General features: G+C 35.5%; 1 protein-coding gene and 1 long non-coding RNA gene across 4 annotated transcripts in view; one reads left to right on the top strand and one right to left on the bottom strand.

Annotated features, from left to right (window-relative positions):
* LOC123535753 (uncharacterized) overlaps nucleotides 1-7,268 on the bottom strand; it is a 106,953-nt gene extending 99,685 nt beyond the window's left edge. Inside the window, exon 1 of one of the 3 annotated variants that reach the window (XM_053528058.1) lies at nucleotides 7,252-7,268. The gene's annotated coding sequence lies outside the window, so the exon portion shown is untranslated. Of the gene's footprint in view, nucleotides 1-6,832; nucleotides 6,973-7,251 lie in introns of those variants that run through there. The other 2 variants (XM_053528057.1, XM_053528059.1) reach the window with 2 other exon arrangements.
* On the top strand, nucleotides 6,890-19,118 carry LOC123536854 (uncharacterized). Its single transcript, XR_006683418.2, has 3 exons — nucleotides 6,890-6,956; nucleotides 17,732-17,794; nucleotides 18,496-19,118. It is a non-coding gene; the product is annotated as an uncharacterized LOC123536854 (long non-coding RNA).
* Nucleotides 19,119-22,351: the final 3,233 nt, after the last annotated feature.

Raw genomic sequence — 22,351 nt, 5'->3', positions numbered from 1 at the left:
GATGAGAGCGGATATAAACATTTTCGCGATTTATTCCGTCTGTTTGACGAAAAGAAATACAATCTGTATGCATTTAATGTCACAAATAACCGATACGAGTATATTGATTTTTTGTGTGTGTACGTAAACAGTATCTCGGAATAAAGACTTTACTAATTTTGTGCTGGAACTGTTCCTTTAAAACTTTTATATTTCGTTGTTCATTTGTTGGGAAGTAATTTTGGACTTCTAACTGACATGTAAGTAGTTTTCATATTCGGTTACTTTACGGAATAAATAGCATTAGTCTATTGATACAGACTATAGTCACCTGAGGTTAGGGACTATTTTTTTCAACACTGTACGGAATAAATAGCATTAGTCTTTTGATACAGACTATAGTCACCTGAGGAAGGGACTTTTTTGCAACACTATAGGAACTACTTTTTAGGATGGACTACTTTTTGACCCCAATTCGGTGAGAAACACCGATATATAATTTCAAGAAAGTTACATTTATACAAGAAAATAAGACCGGAAAGTTTCTGGTCCGCGGACCAAATAACAGGATAATGCCATTGGAATTTAGCGTTTGAAAAGTTATTGTGTCATGGCGAGCTTGTTAAATGTGTAGAAGGCTATATTCTAAGGAGGCTGAAGCAGTTGACGTCTTTGTATCGTACAGGTTCTTCCTGGATTATGCATTTGGAAAATACTGTGATTAAAGATATTGTTTCAAATGCATAGTTCAGTTATTTGCCTGAAATTCTTCGAAAGACTGCCGCAGATTGACTGGATCAATTTTCGGATGATGGATTTTCAATGTATGAAGATAAAACTTTGAAAATTGTACATTGAACTGGACATCGTTTGGAAGGATTTAAGGATAAATCGAATAATGATTATCGATAAAGGATTTTATAACTGAATACATTACTTAACGGCCGGATTCTTTCGTGCAAAGTAAGTTCTTTTTCTATTTTTCATTTTTACATTTTTCAAAATTTTGTTTGTACTGTATACTACGGATCTAAATTGTAAATTCTATTTCAAACCCATTCTGTTTCTCACGGGAGGAAACATAGCTAAGTGTAAAAAATAAGTGTGAAACATCCCCACGGAATAACACGTGAAATTTCCCGAAAATCTCCAAAATAGAGAATATTTGGCAATGGCGACCAGAAATAAACAACAGTGAATTCCCATAGAGAAAATGAAATTAAGTCGCACGGGAAAACCAGACGATTGTTTAAAAAATCCTTGAAATTCTCGCGGGTGACTTTTTTTTATTCACAAAAACATGTTTTATGTTCTTTGATCCCGTTTCATTTCTTCATATCAGCCCAAAGTTGAGGTCCAAAATTAGGTGGGACAGACTATAATAAACAAGATTTGTGTACGGTCGCACTGTTCGTAAAACAAGCATTTATTGTAAGAAATTATATTCAAAATTAATAAAATTTCAAATGTTTATTTTGTTCATCCTGATGGTACGTTCTTTGGATTATATATTGTTTATATTTTGTATGTATAAGACAATATACTATGTACAAGTCGGAAATAAATATCTGTTATGCTCTGTTCTGTTCTGTTCATATCTAGTAAGGAATCTTTATACTTAAAGTCAATATATTATGATAAATAATTTAGCGAACGATGTGTGCATAGTTTATATTAGTGAAATACTTTGATGTTTTAATTAGCACTAAATTTGTCCGTCACCATGCTAAAACATTCGAGATAGTAAATATCCACCAAATATGTTCAAACAGAGAACATATTTCTCGAGTAAAATGATAAAAATAAACACTCACTTACTAGATACATTTCTGTGATTCTCAGAAAACTGTGTTGTACAATAGTTCTGAAGAGAACTTTTGATCACACTTAAAGTCTGTTTTTTCCAATTCTCTCTAGACTATTTTTATCTCAGTTTTAGATTTAAAAATCTGGCTTAAAGGTTCATATATTTCTGCAATTTTTCGACAGTATAGGTACATATGGAAAGAAGTAGACTAAGAGTGACATCATAAGGAATACTTCAGACCTGCAGTGATATAGGAGCTGTGGTGGCTCTTTAACATATAGATTGAGGTATCATAAGAAGATTCAATAAACAGTGAGAAAAATGCTGATCACATCACAATATCGGATGCATTGTGCAGTATCGGCTTCATTTATGTCAAATACTGTTTGAGAAAATAATGGAGCCGAAATATTAAAATTTGTCCGGCTACTGGTTCCCAGTCAGTACTTTTAACCCTTTTTTTAGCAATGGAATGTAAATAATGCTGACTGTTCAGTGTGATATATGCTCTGAACAAATGTCGGTTTTTTTCAGTAAGTGCATGTTGAGAAAATGGAATTAACAGTGCTGACAGTTTAAAGTAATACATATGCTGTAAACAAATTTAAGTGTTGTTCAGTGAATACATGTTGGTAAGATTCAATTAGCTTTGCTGACTGTTTAAAGGAATATATATGCTGTGAACAAATATAAGCGTTGTTCATTGAATACATGTTGGGAAGATTCAATTAACAATGCTGACTGTTTAAAGTAATTTATATGCTGTGAACAAATTTAAGGGAAGATTTCAATTAACAGTGCTGACTGTTTAAAGGAATATATATGCTGTGAGAAAATTTAAGTGTTGTTCATTGAATACATGTTGGGAAGATTCAATTAACAATGCTGACTGTTTAGAGGAATATATATGCTGTGATCAAATTTAAGTATTGTTCAGGAAGTACATGTTGGGTTGGGAAGATTCAGTTAACAGTGCTGACTGTTTAAAGTTATATATTTGCTGTGAACAAAATTAAGGGAAGATTCAATTAACAGTGCTGACAATTTAAAGTAATATATATGCTGTGAACAAAGCTAAGTGCTGTTCAGTAAGTACATGTTGGGAAGATTCAATAAACAGAGCTGACTGTTTAAAGGAATATATATGCTGTGAAGAAATTTAAGTGTTGTTCAGTAAATACATGTTGGGTTGGGAAGATTCAATTCACAGTGCTGACTGTTTAAAGTTATATATATGCTGTGAACAAAATTAAGGGAAGATTCAATTAACAGTGCTGACAATTTAAAGTAATATATATGCTGTGAGAAAATTTAAGTGTTGTTCATTGAATACATGTTGGGAAGATTCAATTAACAATGCTGACTTTTTAAAGGAATATATATGCTGTGATCAAATTTAAGTATTGTTCAGTAAGTACATGTTGGGAAGATTCAATTCACAGTGCTGACTGTTTAAAGTAATTTATATGCTGTTAACAAATTTAAGTGTTTTTCAGTAAGTAAATTTTGGGTTGGGAAGATTCAATTAACAGTGCTGACTGTTTAAAGTAGTATATATGCTGTGAACAAAATTAAGGGAAGATTCAATTAACAGTGCTGACAATTTAAAGTAATATATATGCTGTGAACAAAGTTAAGTGCTGTTCAGTAAGTACATGTTGGGAAGATTCAATTAACAGTGCTGACTGTTTAAAGTAGTATATATGCTGTGAACAAAATTAAGGGAAGGTTCAATTAACAGTGCTGACAATTTAAAGTAATATATACGCTGTGAACAAAGTTAAGTGATGTTCAGTAAGTACATGTTGGGAAGATTCAATAAACCGAGCTGACTGTTTAAAGGAATATGTATGTTGTGAACAAATTTAAGTGTTTGTTCAGTAAGTACATGTTGGGTTTGGAAGATTCAATTAACAGTGATGACTGTTTAAAGTATGTAATATATATGCTGTGAACAAAATTAAGGGAAGATTCAATTAACAGTGCTAACAATTTAAAGTAATATATACGCTGTGAACAAAGTTAAGTGCTGTTCAGTAAGTACATGTTGGGAAGATTCAATAAACAGAGCTGACTATTTAAAGGAATATGTATGCTGTGAACAAAGTTAAGTGCTGTTCAGTAAGTACATGTTGGGAAGATTCAATTAACAGTGCTGACTGTTTAAAGTAGTATATATGCTGTGAACATAATTAAGGGAAGATTCAATTAACAGTGTGGACAATTTAAAGTAATACATACGCTGTGAACAAAGCTAAGTGCTGTTCAGTAAGTATATGTTGGGAAGATTCAATTAACAGTGCTGACTGTTTAAAGTAGTATATATGCTGTGAACATAATTAAGGGAAGATTCAATTAACAGTGTGGACAATTTAAAGTAATACATACGCTGTGAACAAAGCTAAGTGCTGTTCAGTAAGTATATGTTGGGAAGATTCACTTAAGCTGTGAACAAAATTAAGGGAAAATTCAATTAACAGTGCTGACAATTTAAAGTAATATATATGCTGTGAACAAAGTTATGTGCTGTTCAGTAAGTACATGTTGGGAAGATTCAATAAACAGAGCTGACTGTTTAAAGGAATATATATGCTATGAACACATTTAAGTGTTTGTTCAGTAAGTACATGTTGGGTTTGGAAGATTCAACTAACGGTGCTGACTGTTTAAAGTAGTATATATGTTGTGAACAAAATTAAGGGAAAATTCAATTAACAGTGCTAACAATTTAAAGTAATATATATGCCGTGAACAAAGTTAAGTGCTGTTCAGTAAGTACATGTTGGGAAGATTCAATAAACAGAGCTGACTGTTTAAAGAAATATATATGCTCTGAGCAAATTTTAGTTTTGTAAGTAAGTACTTGTTGGGAAGATTCGATAAATATGCTAAATGTTCAGCGAGATATATACTCTTAACAAATTGCAGTTTTATTCAGTAAGGGAAGATTCAATGAACAGTGCTGATTGTTCAGTGTGGTATATGCTCCTCCTAACAAATGTTTGTTGAGTAAGTAACGGGAGGAAGATTCAATGAATATGCTAACTGTTCATCGACATATATGCTCGGAACAAATTTCAGTTTTGTCCAGGTAAGTCTAACTATCGATATTTAGAATGCAGTGGTAATTATTTGATAGCTGACAATCGTTCAGTGAACTTTAATAGCGAGATCTTTTCGTCTCGTCGGTTACAAACGTTCTGAAAAATACTGATAAGTAGCTGTTCATATTGCAGGTGATTGTGTTTGGTTGTAAGTGTTTACAGAAAAGGGTCCTTTTTTTTTTAAGATCATTGCTGATTCTAAAATAAGTTATATGAATGGACGCATTAGAAATGTAACAAAATTTTGTGAAAGAAGTTTCTGTTCAATACAGCTGGCGAAGATAATTACTATATTTTTGACAAATACTCTTGTTACCGATTATCAGTATGGGCCTTATTTGATGTCAAGTTCTGCGACGCATGCGCACTAAATCCATATACAGAATGACGATTACCCTTATCATGCTGGACACGATCGATTGATTCTGCCTTTACAAGCAGCGTAGATCATGATCAGCCTGCACGTCCGTGTAGTCTGATCAAGATCTACACTGTTCGCCATTCAGTTAGTATTTTTTTTTTTTTTTTGGGGGGGGGGGGGGGGGGTAAGCCCCCCTTTTAACAGTTAATGGTACTGTCCAAATTGAAAGACGGACAAGTTCATTATAGACATTTAGCAGGATAAGGATTGAGAAATACGACCACTATAATTGCATATAAAGGAAATTCAAGCCGGTAGTAAAAACTTCCGCATCGAGATCCATAAAGCGGATATCGTATAAAACCTTTTCATACGCATTGGTGTGATAAATTTACGAAAGTCTATATGCAGTCAAAACTATTTTGAAATAAGTGTTTGATCGCTTTGCTTATTATCTTTTTACATTTGAAGACAATATTATTTTCAACACAGTAATGCTTTTCATGAAATACGAGAGAAATATGAAATTATCTTCATTTAAAGGACTTCTTTTATAATTCATATTATCAAATCATATACATGAAGTAACTTTAAAGACGAAACTCAAAACTACAAAATGTTTTTGTACATTTTACATACACATATTTTCCGTTATTACTATTAACAAGTAACACGCATCCGGCTTCATGCTTTTCTGTACTACTGACATTTTCTTTCATATGCGAAAATAATGCATCTGGCGTTGGGGACAAACAACCACCCCCCCCCCACCCCCACACACACACACACAAAGGAACCGCTCCAACTATGTACAGATGTACAGAACACTTTCAAGATATGTTTTGTTTTCATACACAACGAACTGAATTATTTCAAATGAAATAGTGAACACGATATATTTCTATGATTTTAAAGCATGCGAATCCTGTGTTCTTCACCGCTAGAGAACACAAAGTTCCTGCTGGTTTTGTGTTCCATTTTTTTTTCACGTCTCCCGCGTTCACCGCAATAATGTCACTGTCCATCTAAACTAAGTACACACGTACTACAAAATTCGTGGCTGCTGTATTTATTTAGGATGTATGGGATTCGAAAATCCATATTTTAGTAGATTATAAGATACATAGCGATAGCACCATGTATATCTCTGGAAAACCAAATCACCTTTGACTGGTTCGAGTATTCAGTTGCCGATCTATTTTTAAAACAGCATCAACCTTAAACTTGCAAAAACGCACGGTTTGTATGCACGGGTGTGCCTTTTTTTTCAAATATTGATTAAGCGCAGAACTTTAAAATTATCAATCTCCTTAGCAGCTTGTATCAAGTATCGGGTATCATCTCAATTGATCACTCTAACAATATTTTAAGTTCCTGTGTTTTTTGTCATCATGCTATTTGTTATATTAATTTCCTATTATGCAAATTCAGACTTAAGTCAACGCCAATAAAACAAATACAAACACATGAAACTAAACCACAGATTGGCCGTAATGTCACAAAATTCATATTTTGTAATCAATTCCTTAATAAGTCACCGCCTCAAACAGAAATTTGTACAATCAATATTAATTTCCTTACCTAAAACTGAAGTGAAGAGCCATTATAAATCCATGTTCAGCAGTTTCATATCACTATTTTATTTCCTCATGTGCAATAGCGTTTCATCCAAATTATTTTTATACACCTGGATAAGTTATGTTTTGTGAGTTATTCTTTTTATATTGTAATTACCACCATTAAATCATATTAGTATAAAAAAATAGGCATTTCAGATACATCCATTCTTTTTTTTAAACTTTCTTTCATGCAAAACATTTTTACAGTTTTATTTTATGTTATGTGATAATGTTCTAATTATTATCTACTGCATTTCACTTCCTTAACAAATTCATTTCTGTATACATGGTACAGATAAAACAATTGAAATTCCGGGAAGAACTTTTTTGTTTATCTCTTGTCAGCGAAGATATTAATTTCCGACAGATTTACCGACATACTTTTGTCGTAAGATTTCAACTTCCACCAGCAAAACGCTATTAGGCTTCTCTAAATCTTGTAAACATGCAATTTTGTAAGCTGAAAATAATTACTACCTTTAAGATTGTTTACAAATTATATTACAGTTTATAGAAAGAGGAACAGGAGAGGTTTAAGTTTTTTTTTGGACAAAATAATATAATAACTAAAATATACTAACTGCTTTTATTTTTAATTTTTACATTCAATACGCGGCGCAGTTTTGTGTAGCATATTCTTTAACGTTGAAAATTACATATGAAAAGTATTTCAGAGGCTTTATGTCTGCATTGAGACAATTAAACCTTTATTATAGCGAACTAGTTCCTCATACAGTTCGCGCTTTAACGTCTAAATGTACTACACCCGGAAAGAGGTCATGTTAAAGTAACCAATCAGAGACAACTTCTCCAACACTTCCTGGTCTCCGCGTATCATGTTTAATCTTGCCTGTCACTAAAGTACGTTACGCCGTACTGCGCGCCAGATTAAACAGGTCTTATGTTTTACAGGTACGTTTTCAAATATAAACTTAAAACACAATGACAAATACGTATTTGGTGGTCTACCGCACAAATATATCAAAGAGTATTCAGAATATCTTGATTCAATAACACTTTTAAAGGCCCTCAGTGTGCTGCACATACGAATACACTCACTGTACTTCATCTTCTCTGGACTATCAAGTTTATTCTGAACATTAAATCAATGTAAATATTTTTCTAATTACCTCCCATTTATGCATCTGTTTTCATGAATTTGTTTATTATTTTTGAAAGAAAAGGCATGTTGACATCTTGTGGGTGGTAAATTATATATAGATTGTCGCCACTATGTGTGATAATCGTCCGATGAGAAACATCATATTTGATACATAGAGTAGAAAAACAAGAGAAACTAAAGGACCATGGTACTTCTAGCTGTATATTGCAGTATATTTCTCAATTTATTCAGATTCGTAAAACATTGCGTCATAGAAGCGTGGACACATTTCCCGCCATGCGCGTGCAAGTGGCGGTGAAGCTATCTTAAAGTCGGTTGTTCTATCCACACGTACACCTGTGCCTTAAATAGTGTCCGATGATGTAAATATGGTATTTCTCTCTTTGTCGTCATATGACATACAGTGTGTCGGTATGATCTACCAGCCGACAAAAACATAGCAAACAGTTCTCTTATTTGTTGTATTTACTTGTATGGAAATGCAAATAAAATCGCTGCACATAAAACTTCAACTTCCTGATTTAGACTCTAATCACATTGATAACCTGACTAGAGATTAACCCAAAGGTAAATACCCATATCTCGTATATCTAATGGGCATGTTTTCTGTGGTGCGCTCAAGGTGATTATGTATCCTTGCTGGGTCACATAATCGCTCATTTTGGAGATATGAATCGCACCATGAGAAAACCAACAAAGTGCATTTGCGACCAGCATGGATCCAGACCAGCCTGCGCATCTGCGCAGTCTGGTCAGGATCCATGCTGTTCGCTAACGGTTTCTCTAATTGCAATAGGCTTTGAAAGCGAACAGCATGGATCCTGACCAGACTGCGCGGATGCGCAGGCTGGTCTGGATCCATGCTGGTCGCAAATGCACTATGTTGGGGTTTTCATGGTGCGGCTCAATTATATGTATTCACAATGTTTGAATTACATTTTGATATCAATATGAAATTAGGTGCTACCTAAAAGGCAGAGCTCCCTTGAAAAGTCACCAGCATCCCATAAAATTTAAAGAGGTGGCTGCAAATATCTGGTATTAGGATCCGTGTTCATTTAACACAATTATTTGTATTAATGATAATCTATAATTTGTGAATGCAATATAAGTTTGTTATAAATCTTAGACTGCATTAAAATTAAATCTCGACATGTGAAAACTGGACAAATTTTCTATAGAAAAGGAAGTACGTTATAGATTTACTTCAGCACCAAGATGAGGAGAAAAAATATTTTCACAATTTCTGTTAATATATTGAAACGTATTGAAACCATTTTCATTATAATATGATGGACCAAATTAATTTATCATTCATTTTAGTGTAAAAAAATGAATGAAAATGTTCCTTTAAAGTTATCAGACGGCCTCATAAAGTTATCATAAATCTGATTTAAAAGCGTGTACAATGTACTACCATTGCTGTTTAGCATGGTTTAATGTTTAACCCTTACCCCGCTATATTTCTATAATGGACTGGTCCATCTTTCAGTTTGGATAGTACCATTTATTATTCAAAGGGGTTTTCACTGAAAATCTACTGACTGAATAGCGAACAGTGCAGACCATGATCAGACTGCACGGATGTGCAGGCTGATCTTGGTCTGCACTGGTCGCAAAGGCAGAATCATCTGCCGCCAGCAGGCTTGTTCATAATCGTTACAATAGTTTAATCATGAAATTATAATGTGCATTTGATTGGTAATTTTACCATTTTTTAATCGATAAGAAAAACTGTTTAAGGCTCACAATTGCTATGTTATCTGTAATTAAATGTATGTATCTTAAGAAAGCGCTTTATAATTTACGGTCGAGGTGAAAATGAGCACCATTTTAAATATCTTGAAATTCCTCTTAAAACGTGATATTTTCTATTCGGCAAAATATGTTTCTTCGTGCTATAGCTTATTTTGAAGTATATTGGTAAAAAAAAGTATAACACAACCAAAAGTCACAATTTTGGTAGGTACATTGTAATTAACTGATTCAGGGAAAAAAGAAGAAAAACGACTTTTGTTTTTTTCCTTCTTGTCATCATTAATTTCATTCAGCTTTAGTTACACTTTTTATACACGCGAGGAGAGTACATTACGGTTCAGGATGTAAAGACAGTGAAATATTATTTAAATTAAAAAGAACTCATTTTTTCTTAATTTAATCTATCAAAATTATGATTATAGTAAATTAATTTATCGATGAATGGCAGTTTGTACTTCGTATAGCGTCATGATTTTGCAAATAAATAAATGAATAAATAAATCTGAATTGATATTTTACGCTCTCCATCCGGGGAAGTATCAAAAATGCATTTTGGTACATCAATATGAGGCCGAGGTTTGGGGTTAGCCCTATATTTTGAGAAAAACATCAAACAACACCGAAACAATTGAAAGAAAGTGTTGTTTCACATCAAAATTAAACATCATATAAAACAGGTGTATTACTCTACAAATCAATTGCCATGTTACTAATATATACATTGAATTCCGGAAAAGGACTGCATGAAGGAGCCACACTTTCGGACAGTTCAACGCATTTAAAAACTCATCATTCTCAAAGAACTGTTACATATCTTCGTTTTGATGCAAATCCGAGTGCTGACATTTCACATAAATAGGTGGAACGTAATTTTCAGTAATTGTTTATTTATATTTCTTTACAGATGACATTTATTTTTAAAGGTGGGTGGCAACTTTTTGAAAATATTTTAAGTATCCAGTCCTACAGGGCAGTACGGTAGATCCTGCCTTCGCGCAGGGATATGCTGCCTCTACGATGGTAAAAACATGTGATCCTAAAATGGCAACACGCTTGGCTACGCTTCGTAAAACAAATGCTTGCCACAATCAACAAGCAAATTGAAATTAATGTCACAACATTTAAGAACATAATGAAAGTATTGAATGTATCTATATTTTGCAGTATGCGATTCGTCAAAGTCGCTGACTGTACTCAAAATACTGTCTAGTAATTTCATTGTTTACATTTTAGCTGGTGAGCGGCACAACAACAGAAAAAGAAAATCACTGCATTATTTTAGTTGTTGTTTTTTTTTTGCTCCTTTTACAAGCAAAATATTTAATATTTAATTATTAGGATAAAAATTTCGTAAACCAAAATTAAAACAAATGAAAAAATATAACTCGGCTGAAATTCAGCCAAAATCTATACGTAGTGACAGTGTCAATATCATTGACATCCAATAGGGGTGATTTAATGTTGGCGGACAGGGTTTACAGGTCACAGTTAGGTAAATAGTTTTCCCTATATATTCTATATAAAACTGACCTTTTTTTAAAGAGCTACCAAACATAGCTAGACCCATTTCAGAGAACACATCCTTATCTCATTTTAAAGAGTTATGATAAAACTGATATTAAATAAAGAGAAAAGTAGGGGTCATATATATTCTAAGAGAGATTTCTCTGGTCACATTTGCTTACTGTAAACTGACATCAAAATCACACTGCTGTGACCTGGAAGTACTACTCATACTAAAATTGAGCTTCACTTCACCAAATACAACCTGCTCTCCCATTTTTCCTACCAAAATGTCAAAAATACATCCACAATAAAATTTAAACAGAAACCAGCTTCAATTTAGACCTCTGTTGCCATGCCAAATGAAAAATTAGTGTTCAAATACCTGGCAGCCATTACGCGACCAGATGGCTCCAACGCTGGTTCCTTTAGTTTAGTTAGGCCTACAGTTCCGATAAGGGGAAGTTACACTGTTAAAATGCTGGTAAAGATGTTAACTTACCAAATATTTCAGTGTTTTGATAATATACTCCTAAACCTTAATGAATATTTTTAGTTATTTCTTAGTATTTGATTATTTCTTTTTAACATATTTACATGTGTTTTGGCACACTTGGGCATGTGATGATTACTTGTTGGAGTCACTGATTGTCCGCCGTCTTATTTCTTCATCAGAGAATGTGTGCAAGTCAGTCTCCATCTTGGTCTTATCAGATAAGAGTTTTACCCATCGGCTTACATGAAAAACCCTTTACCTTGAAATACTTATTATGATGACAACACAATGATCATGATGGTGACGACTATGATGATGCGCAGCTGCTGATGATGATGATGGCGATTGTTATGTGTCGGGCGAAGGACCTGCTAATTTATCGTGCTGTTTAGTTGACGCGAGAAAATACAAAACACACGGACATTCGAGGGCACAAACACTACAAATTCAAACCCGATGATGCGGAAAATATTCCGCCGTTTTTTTTTGTTTTTTTTTGTTTTGCAAAATCTCGTGTTTTTGTATTTTCGCCCTGTCAAGACACTAACTAAAATCCTAAGATACAAGTACTGAAAAAAACATTTGTTGAAGACTTTTTGGTGAAACCTTCCAAGAACAATTCCTGTATTTTACAGATGATCCGTTCCTTTTTATGGTCATGTAAACTAGACCGGCATTCTTTCCAAGAGTATATATAACGTACGGAAGGGCATGTAGTAGTTGCAAAGACTGAGGGCACGTATTCCGGTAACCTTGTATACGTATTGTGAATTTTCAAACACTTTTGCTTTTATATATGTATGAGATTATCAATACAACCGTTTTACAGAACTTCAACAACCTATTTAAGTCAGTCTTTATCGCCACAGTTCTGCAGCTGCTGTAGGTCAGTATGTACCACTGAACGTCTGTAACCTTATCATCGTACTTCTGTAATCTCTGTTTGGCAATCTTTATCGCCAAACTTCTGCAACCTTAATTCGGTACTTCTGTAACCTTTATAAGGCAATACCGCCGTACTTTTATGGCCTTTGTAAATGAATCTTTATTGCCGTACTTTTGCAAATCTGTAAGTCAATCTTTAAGCCGCACCTCTGACGCCTGCGTAACATCAAACTTTATCACCGTACTTCATCAAACCCTGCAAATCAATCTTTAAGGCAAAAGTTCTGTAGGTCAGTCTTTATCGCCGAATTTCTGCAACCTCTGTCATGCAATCTACATTGTCGGTCTTCTGCAACCATTGCCAGGAAACTATTACCGCCAAAGACCTGCAACCTCTGTATGGAAATCTTTATTAATTAATATTACCTCACCGCCGTACTTCTGCGACTTCTGTAAATCAATTTTCATCGCCATAATTCTGTTACCTCTGCAACCACCGAAAGGCAACCTGTGTAGGGCAATCTTTAACACCGCATTTCTGTAACCTCGTTGCCATACTTCTACAACCCGTGTTAGGCAATCTTTATCACCGCATTTCTGTAACCTCGTTGTCGTACTTCTATAACCCGTGTTAGGCAATCTTTATCACCGCATTTCTGTAACCTCGTTGCCATACTTCTACAACCCGTGTTAGGCAATCTTTATCACCGCATTTCTGTAACCTCGTTGCCATACTTCTACAACCCGTGTTAGGCAATCTTTATCACCGCATTTCTGTTACGACGTTGTCGTACTTCTATAACCCGTGTTAGGCAATCTTTAACACCGCATTTTTGTAACCTCGCTGCCATACTTCTACAACCCGTGTTAGGCAATCTTTATCACCGCATTTCTGTAACCTCGTTGTCGTACTTCTACAACCCGTGTTAGGCAATCTTTAACACCGCATTTCTGTAACCTCGTTGTCGTACTTCTACAACCCGTGTTAGGCAATCTTTAACACCGCATTTCTGTAACCTCGTTGTCGTACTTCTACAACCCGTGTTAGGCAATCTTTATCACCGCATTTCTGTAACCTCGTTGTCGTACTTCTACAACCCGTGTTAGGCAATCTTTATCACCGCATTTCTGTAACCTCGTTGTCGTACTTCTATAACCCGTGTTAGGCAATCTTTATCACCGTATTTCTGTTACGACGCTGCCGTACTTCTACAACCCGTGTTAGGCAATCTTTATCACCGCATTTCTGTTACGACGCTGTCGTACTTCTACAACCCGTGTTAGGCAATCTTTATCACCGCATTTCTGTTACGACGCTGTCGTACTTCTACAACCCGTGTTAGGCAATCTTTATCACCGCATTTCTGTTACGACGCTGTCGTACTTCTACAACCCGTGTTAGGCAATCTTTATCACCGCATTTCTGTAACCTCGTTGTCGTACTTCTACAACCCGTGTTAGGCAATCTTTATCACCGCATTTCTGTAACCTCGTTGCCGTACTTCTACAACCCGTGTTAGGCAATCTTTAACACCGCATTTCTGTAACCTCGTTGTCGTACTTCTACAACCCGTGTTAGGCAATCTTTATCACCGCATTTCTGTAACCTCGTTGTCGTACTTCTACAACCCGTGTTAGGCAATCTTTATCACCGCATTTCTGTAACCTCGCTGCCGTACTTCTACAACCCGTGTTAGGCAATCTTTAACACCGCATTTCTGTAACCTCGTTGCCGTACTTCTACAACCCGTGTTAGGCAATCTTTATCACCGCATTTCTGTAACCTCGCTGCCGTACTTCTACAACCCGTGTTAGGCAATCTTTATCACCGCTTTTCTGTAACCTCGCTGCCGTACTTCTACAACCCGTGTTAGGCAATCTTTATCACCGCATTTCTGTTACGACGTTGCCATACTTCTACAACCCGTGTTAGGCAATCTTTATCACCGCATTTCTGTAACCTCGTTGTCGTACTTCTACAACCCGTGTTAGGCAATCTTTATCACCGCATTTCTGTAACCTCGCTGCCATTCTTCTACAACCCGTGTTAGGCAATCTTTATCACCGCATTTCTGTTACGACGTTGTCGAACTTCTACAACCCGTGTTAGGCAATCTTTATCACCGCATTTCTGTTACGACGTTGCCGTACTTCTACAACCCGTGTTAGGCAATCTTTATCACCGCATTTCTGTAACCTCGTTGTCGTACTTCTACAACCCGTGTTAGGCAATCTTTAACACCGCATTTCTGTAACCTCGCTGTCGTACTTCTACAACCCGTGTTAGGCAATCTTTATCACCGCATTTCTGTAACCTCGCTGTCGTACTTCTACAACCCGTGTTAGGCAATCTTTATCACCGCATTTCTGTTACGACGTTGCCGTACTTCTATAACCCGTGTTAGGCAATCTTTATCACCGCATTTCTGTTACGACGTTGCCGTACTTCTACAACCCGTGTTAGGCAATCTTTATCACCGCATTTCTGTTACGACGTTGCCGTACTTCTACAACCCGTGTTAGGCAATCTTTATCACCGCATTTCTGTTACGACGTTGCCGTACTTCTACAACCCGTGTTAGGCAATCTTTAACACCGCATTTCTGTTACGACGTTGCCGTACTTCTACAACCCGTGTTAGGCAATCTTTATCACCGCATTTCTGTTACGACGTTGCCGTACTTCTACAACCCGTGTTAGGCAATCTTTAACACCGCATTTCTGTTACGACGTTGCCGTACTTCTACAACCCGTGTTAGGCAATCTTTAACACCGCGTTTCTGTTACGACGTTGCCGTACTTCTACAACCCGTGTTAGGCAATCTTTAACACCGCATTTCTGTTACGACGTTGCCGTACTTCTACAACCCGTGTTAGGCAATCTTTAACACCGCATTTCTGTTACGACGTTGCCGTACTTCTACAACCCGTGTTAGGCAATCTTTAACACCGCATTTCTGTTACGACGTTGCCGTACTTCTACAACCCGTGTTAGGCAATCTTTAACACCGCATTTCTGTTACGACGTTGCCGTACTTCTACAACCCGTGTTAGGCAATCTTTAACACCGCATTTCTGTTACGACGTTGCCATACTTCTACAACCCGCGTTAGGCAATCTTTAACACCGCATTTCTGTTACGACGTTGCCATACTTCTACAACCCGTGTTAGGCAATCTTTATCGCCATACATCTGAAACCTCCGTCAGGAAATCTTCAACGCCGTACTGCTGCAACCTAACTGTCGTACATCTCAAACCTGTTAGCCGATGATGTTAAATGTGTTCTTACAGTACTGCCGCAATAGAGTGATACACATAAACAACCGATTCAACTGCAAAAAAAAATATAAAAACATTCTATGCATCATATTTGTGGGAAGCATTCTGATTGTTTAAAGTATAGTACAACAAATCAATATACTAGTATCCAGCAGAAAGAAAGACGACAATAGGAGCATTACTGAAGTCCCACTCGCTGATGATGAATCAGCTGATGTATGTGTTACACAAAGTGGCGGAAGGGACAAATGTAGTTTAAAATCTCTTGAATCAGTTCCGATAGAACTGAAGTAAAATGAGTGTTCTCAATAACAGGACATCAATTCCAATGAGACTGCAAAAGAAAATAAGGACTTCTTCGTTGCAAATGAAAAACGACGATTTGCTACTAAGCAAAAATATAATTATAGCACGCAATGGCAATTTCCTCTATGTTTTTAAAACTTCCCTAGTTACAGCACGTGTATAAAACCAATACATTATGCTATTGCACAGTCTTAAGAAATACTTGTTTCTATTTCACGAATTGTTTTGTTTTTTCTATATGAAAACGTCCCTGGAATACTAAGACATGATATACACGTGATATCGATATAATTCTAAGGGCTATATTCATAGTCGTTACTCAAACTCACACTTGACTCAAACTTCGGTAAGTATCACTCAAGTGGACCTCGAGTAGACCTTGCGGGAGTGTGAGTGGAGTTCGAAAGTCATATTCATAAATTCCACTCAATCTTAACTTTCGGAAGGACAGCTCGAGTAATGGTTTTCATTGTACACAATGTATTTAGAGGATTATAACGGTTTATATGACAATAACATCAAAAGTATGCAAAAGTGATGATCATTATTTTTGTAGCCGGAAGTTGTCATCTTATTGCTTGTCTGTATGTTTGTCCGTCCGTCCGTCCGTCTATTTGTTTTGTAATACGTCATTCCGTCCGTCAGTCAACTCATCTGCATTAGTAGAATGGAATTTATACTTAAAAATACACGAGTTTAATTTTCGCTGAAATTGAAATTTATTATAACAACTGAATTTTTAGTTCTGCCATTAATTGTTGGTGTTTCCCGAATGCCAGCTCGCGTATTTTTTTATTTCAGTTACTAAAAACATATCTTTTTATGAAATAAATGTTTCCGTTGTCATTTAAACAATGAGATTTAATAGATATAGATTTTCTTCATGACATTTAATTTGAGGGAATATATATATTTTTCAGTATGAATTAACCGATATTGTAAATATTTGTAAATACTATGTGTGTTTCTGGGAGTGACTGATGAGCCCCGTTAGGCTAGGTTTCGTAGATGTATATTTTATTTCCTATATCTATTTTTAACCGTTTGCATCAGTTTACTGTGACACAGTCTTTTAATTTGTTGGGTCTTTATTGCATTTTCGTCATCCTCAACAACATGTATTAAAAAAGAACATATTATATTTTTTCAAAATACCTTGCACAAATATGAACTTTCGCTTTAAATACATACATGACACTGTTATCTTACCTTCAAATTAATTAAATATTGTAAATTTATCATCTAAACTTACGTTATGAGGCCTTGAGAAACACTCAAGTGTCCCCAGGACCTCCCTCAACTTGGGAGTTGACTCGCCTGTCACTCACCTTAATGAAAACAAATCGAATCTTTCCTGTGTAAAGACGTGACCGTTAGGCAATTTATTTGAGTGTACTCAATGAGTGTTGTTGGAGTATTGTCTATGAATATAGCCCTAAATCTTAGATTAACATTTTTTTTTCAAAATAATTTTATGAAATGCTAACTTTGCATTTATTGCTTTTTCAGTATCAGGACACTGTTCTAGTAAAAAGGATAAAGTCGACATACGCATCTGTCACGGTATACCCGGTAAGACTTTAATATTACAAGGGGGAGAAAATGTGCAGCCAGACCGGACTCGAACCCGTGGCCTCGGAATACCGTTCCAATGCTCTACGACTGAGCTACCCGGCCGCCTACACACTGTCTTCCCGTTTTGATATTCAAATCCTATACCATGACATATATCCCCACCATTTTGAAATTCGTTCTCGAATTTCAGAGGGTACTTTATAAATCAGGCAATTACTTTTTGTGCAAGTAATGGTGAACAGAGTCACATTGTAATATTGTGTCACGTTTCACACAATTTACGTACCTATGCTGTTGTTTGCTTGTGGCATGTATATATCGGATACGGACTAGTATGAACAATAAAAAATCTCTTGGGAATGTCTATCTATGCATACGAACGAGCTTGCTATTATTCTAGCTAGTCCTGTCCAAGTGCACAAGTGACAATGCGCACATGTCTAAAACAAAGAAAGCACTTAAAGCTGCACGTTATTCTGATATTGTATGTTACAGTTAGGTTAACTTATGAGTTTTACTTAGTAGCTTGACTTTTTAGATCCATTAATTACAGTTCTTTCCTTTTTATTGATTATTTGATTAGCAAATATTTCTTACATAGGTGAATGCAGTTGGAGCATCTAGTGATTCGAAATTTGTTTAAATTATGCGGTTTGTCTAATCTGTGTTTATAATGAGTTTCAGTAATCTTGTTTCAGACGAACGGAAAGCTTCTTAAAGGGCATATTTTCTTGGCGCACGACTCAAGCCTAAACAGAAACTTTGATGATAATGGCACGTAACGGTAGGAATGAAGTGCCTGGAAAGGATGACTGTACTGTTTAAAGCTATGGTCTGCATTGACTTTACGCACGCATTGAATGTACGCTGTTAAACCTATGTTTAACCTAACCCTAACCTTAGTCGTAATCCAATAGGAGCGATTTATTAATGTTGGTGCTGATGCTTATGTTTGAAGTACTGTAGCCACTCAAAACGTGGCTTATAGTATATTAGTAAGTAGATCATCTCTGCTTAATTGTTTTTGTTTTGTTGGGGTTAAAGTCACAACGACACAGATGTGAGGGGGTCAGCAACCGTAACCATTCTTCCACGCATATTGGAAGACCATTACAAACTTTTAGTAACATTGACCTAACGGACTTTATATAAACAGAGGATAAAATTACTTAAATAGAAAAGGGCGCATTTGGAAATAAAAAAAAGAACGGTACACCAAAAATTGAAGTTTATTTTTTTTTCCGGATCATATGAATATTCAAAAAAAATATTTCTACAAAAATAGACTGTAGAAAGCGGAACAAAAAAAAAAACAAACAAAACAACTTACTTCTTCAAATATAACAGATAAAATGTGATATTTTCCGCAAATAATCAACAACAACAAAAAACGGTGCCCCTAAAAATGTAGATAAATTATTCAATTTTTGTTATGTGTTATTTGTTTTATTGATGGGCGTTCTTTAGAAATTTTAAATTGGTAAGGTTTATTACAGTTATGCGCTCTTTACCATCTCTAGGCCAACCGGTCGGGCACAAAGTAGTTCAGTACTCAAGTACAAAAATTGTGTAATTATCTTCTTTAAAACTTATAAAGGGATTCCAGTGAAAATTTATACATATTATCACCATGAAATGTAGCAGAGTATGACATTTTATAATTGTTTCGTTGTGTTTAATTAACGTCACGTCGGCCCAAGACTTTTTCAAGCTTGATTTAATCATATTTTATTGCTTCTGAACACATAATACATAGCACAAATACATAATAAGTAACAAAAGCAAATGGGTTGGGCTACAAGTTATTGCAACATTAGAAGTCAGCCCTTCACAAGTGCGTAACATTAATAGCAAATGAAAAATGAACGAGTGTATTAGTTTAATTAAGCATTCCTTATACAAAGATATATGATAGTGATAATAAATACAAAGATAAAAAGATGAAGGAGAAGAAAAAGAAGAAGAAGAAGAAGAAGGGAAATATTATGATGATGATATCAATGTAGTAACAAAATGATAACCCTAATAGTATTTATGATAATGATTACACGATGATGTAGTAACAAACTGATAACAATAATAGTATTTATGATAATTAATAAATTTTAGTATTAGTCAAGTTATGGTTGTAATCATTATAGTTGAGCTAGAGAAGAAAAGAAAAAGAAATATATGCTGCTCTATATCCCCGAGTGTCTACCCAGTAATCACAAACATCCTGTCCCAAAGTAACGTAATATTGACAAGAGGACATAAGAAATACATTATGTACTGTCGAAACGTCTTGTATGTTTGATATAGTTTTGGACTTCTGTGAAAAGAGTAGTGTTATCTTCTATAGAAATATTATCATTGCCATATAAAAGCTTATTGACACTTAGTGGGTGAAATAATCTTCTTTTAGTAAAATTTCTCTTCTTTGATGTGAAAAACGAGTGCATTTAAAGAAATAGTGTTCTGCGTCTTCCGTTTCGGATCCGCAGTCGCAGTTTGGATTTTCTCTGATGTGATTATTAAACAAGTCGGCGTTTAGATTACTGCACTTGTTTCGTATCCTAGCGTGAAACACAGAGTATCGTCTGTCACCAATTAAGTAAAAAGTAGGGAATTGTGGAGGCTTGAAAATTTCTTTAAGTTTACTTTTGAAAGCCGAAAGAGTTGGTAGTTGACGAGTTTCAATGTTCAGATCATTCCATAATTTTATTGCAGAGGGAATAGTAGATTGGGAGTAAATTTCAATACGCCTAGCTAAAGTTTCAAAATCGGCATTGTTTCTTAAATTGTACTGGTTTGAGTCATTCACGATCGATGGAAATAAATCTAGTAAATATGTTGGAAGATCATCATTTTTTCCTTTGTATATTAAAATTAATTTTTGTATTTTTCTGCGGTCAGAAAGAGAAACCCATCCAATTTCGTTAAGAAGTCTTTCTATTGATACTGAACGCGTTAGCCCAGTAACAATACGCGCTGCTTCAAGCTGAATCTTTTCTAATTGATCTTTTTCATAATTCGCACAGTTATCCAAAACAACAGAGGCATATTCTAGAACTGGTCTCAAGTAAGCTATATAGATTTTGTTTAAGGTGTGCCTTCTAAGTTTAAATTTCAGCGCTCTCATAGATCCTAGAATTTTTGCTGCCGACTTTACAATATTAGATATATGTTCGTGTCAAGATCCATCTTTAGAGAGTGTCATGCCAAGATGTTTGTGATAATCGACAAAATTTAACTGAGTATTTTCAAACAATAGATTAGGACATTGTCTACGCGCGAGGGAAAAGAACATAGCTTCTTTTTCAAGCTTTTGAGCAGGAAGGCCCCAGGTACATCACCCAGGGTTAGATTTTTGGACTTGTATTGTGTTGTTATATTTTCTGGTCTTTTGCGATCATGGAACCCACTCAGTTTCACGGATAATAGAGTTCCGCTCAAGCCGGAGCCTGGAGGCGTGAGGGGTATTGCCGCATTTTCCACTACCTCTCATGAACAGACTCAGTCAAACAGAGTCTGCTATTAGTTTGCTTTCTTGTATCCTATGCTTCCAAAGGATCTTCTTACAAATATTATTTTTAAAAAAAGCCTGCAAATACTAGCATTTCGTCATTTTGACACATTTGTACATGGTGGTTTATGGCTTCAACAAATTCCATACTTTCAGGAGATTCCGATAATACTTCATAAATGTGATTACTGTAAAGACATTTTCAGGGCTAGTCCAAACATTCCAGAGATAAAGGTTCTCGAATGTTTCGTCAGTACATCATATGTCAGCTAGAAGCTAGAAACTGAATTCAACATCAAGAAAGAGAGGAGGCGTGACCTAGTGATTTATGAATAATGAAGATTTCACTTCGTAGCCTCTGTGTTTATATTAGTGTTTAACTAACTTTTTCTGTTGCAGCTCTAAATAGGCCAGCTTCTTGGTTTTCATTTCGAAGAGGTTGGTACATACATGCTCTGCCCTTTGTAGGAATAAATACTGGACAAAAAAAAACTGAGAATGGTATAAGTTTCAAAGCTATAAGCCTTTAAATGATAGCATGCAAAACGTTAAGCAATGTTTTACGCCGGTGCCAGGGTGTTTGTTTGTTTTGGGTTTAACGCCGTTTTTTCAACAGTATTTCAGTCATGTAACGGCAGGCAGTTAACCTAACCAGTGTTTCTAGACTCTGTACCAGTACAAACCTGTTCTCCGCAAGTAACTGCCAACTTCTCCACATGTATTATCAGAAGAATGATTTCAGACACAATGTCTTTTATCAAATCGTCACGGAGAACATACGCCTCACCCGAGGTTCGAACTCGCGATCCGTAGACCAACGCTCTCCCTACTGAGCTAAGCAGGCGGGCTCCGACGCCAGGGTGAGTAGAATAGTTCGGATTATTCTTCGGTCGAGATAAAAAGTGAAGAAATCACCATATGAAAATGTATTTATTTAGTTCTAAATAAGAAATGGTAGCCAATATCATAATATTACAAAGTACATTGTATATAAAATTAGCGCCGACCAGCAGCGGTGTATCTTAACACAGATAAACATTCAACAATCA

The sequence above is a fragment of the Mercenaria mercenaria genome, chromosome 17 (assembly GCF_021730395.1).
Source record: "Mercenaria mercenaria strain notata chromosome 17, MADL_Memer_1, whole genome shotgun sequence".
Classification (NCBI taxonomy): Eukaryota; Metazoa; Mollusca; class Bivalvia; order Venerida; family Veneridae; genus Mercenaria; species Mercenaria mercenaria.
This window is presented reverse-complemented; position numbering and strand designations above follow the sequence as displayed.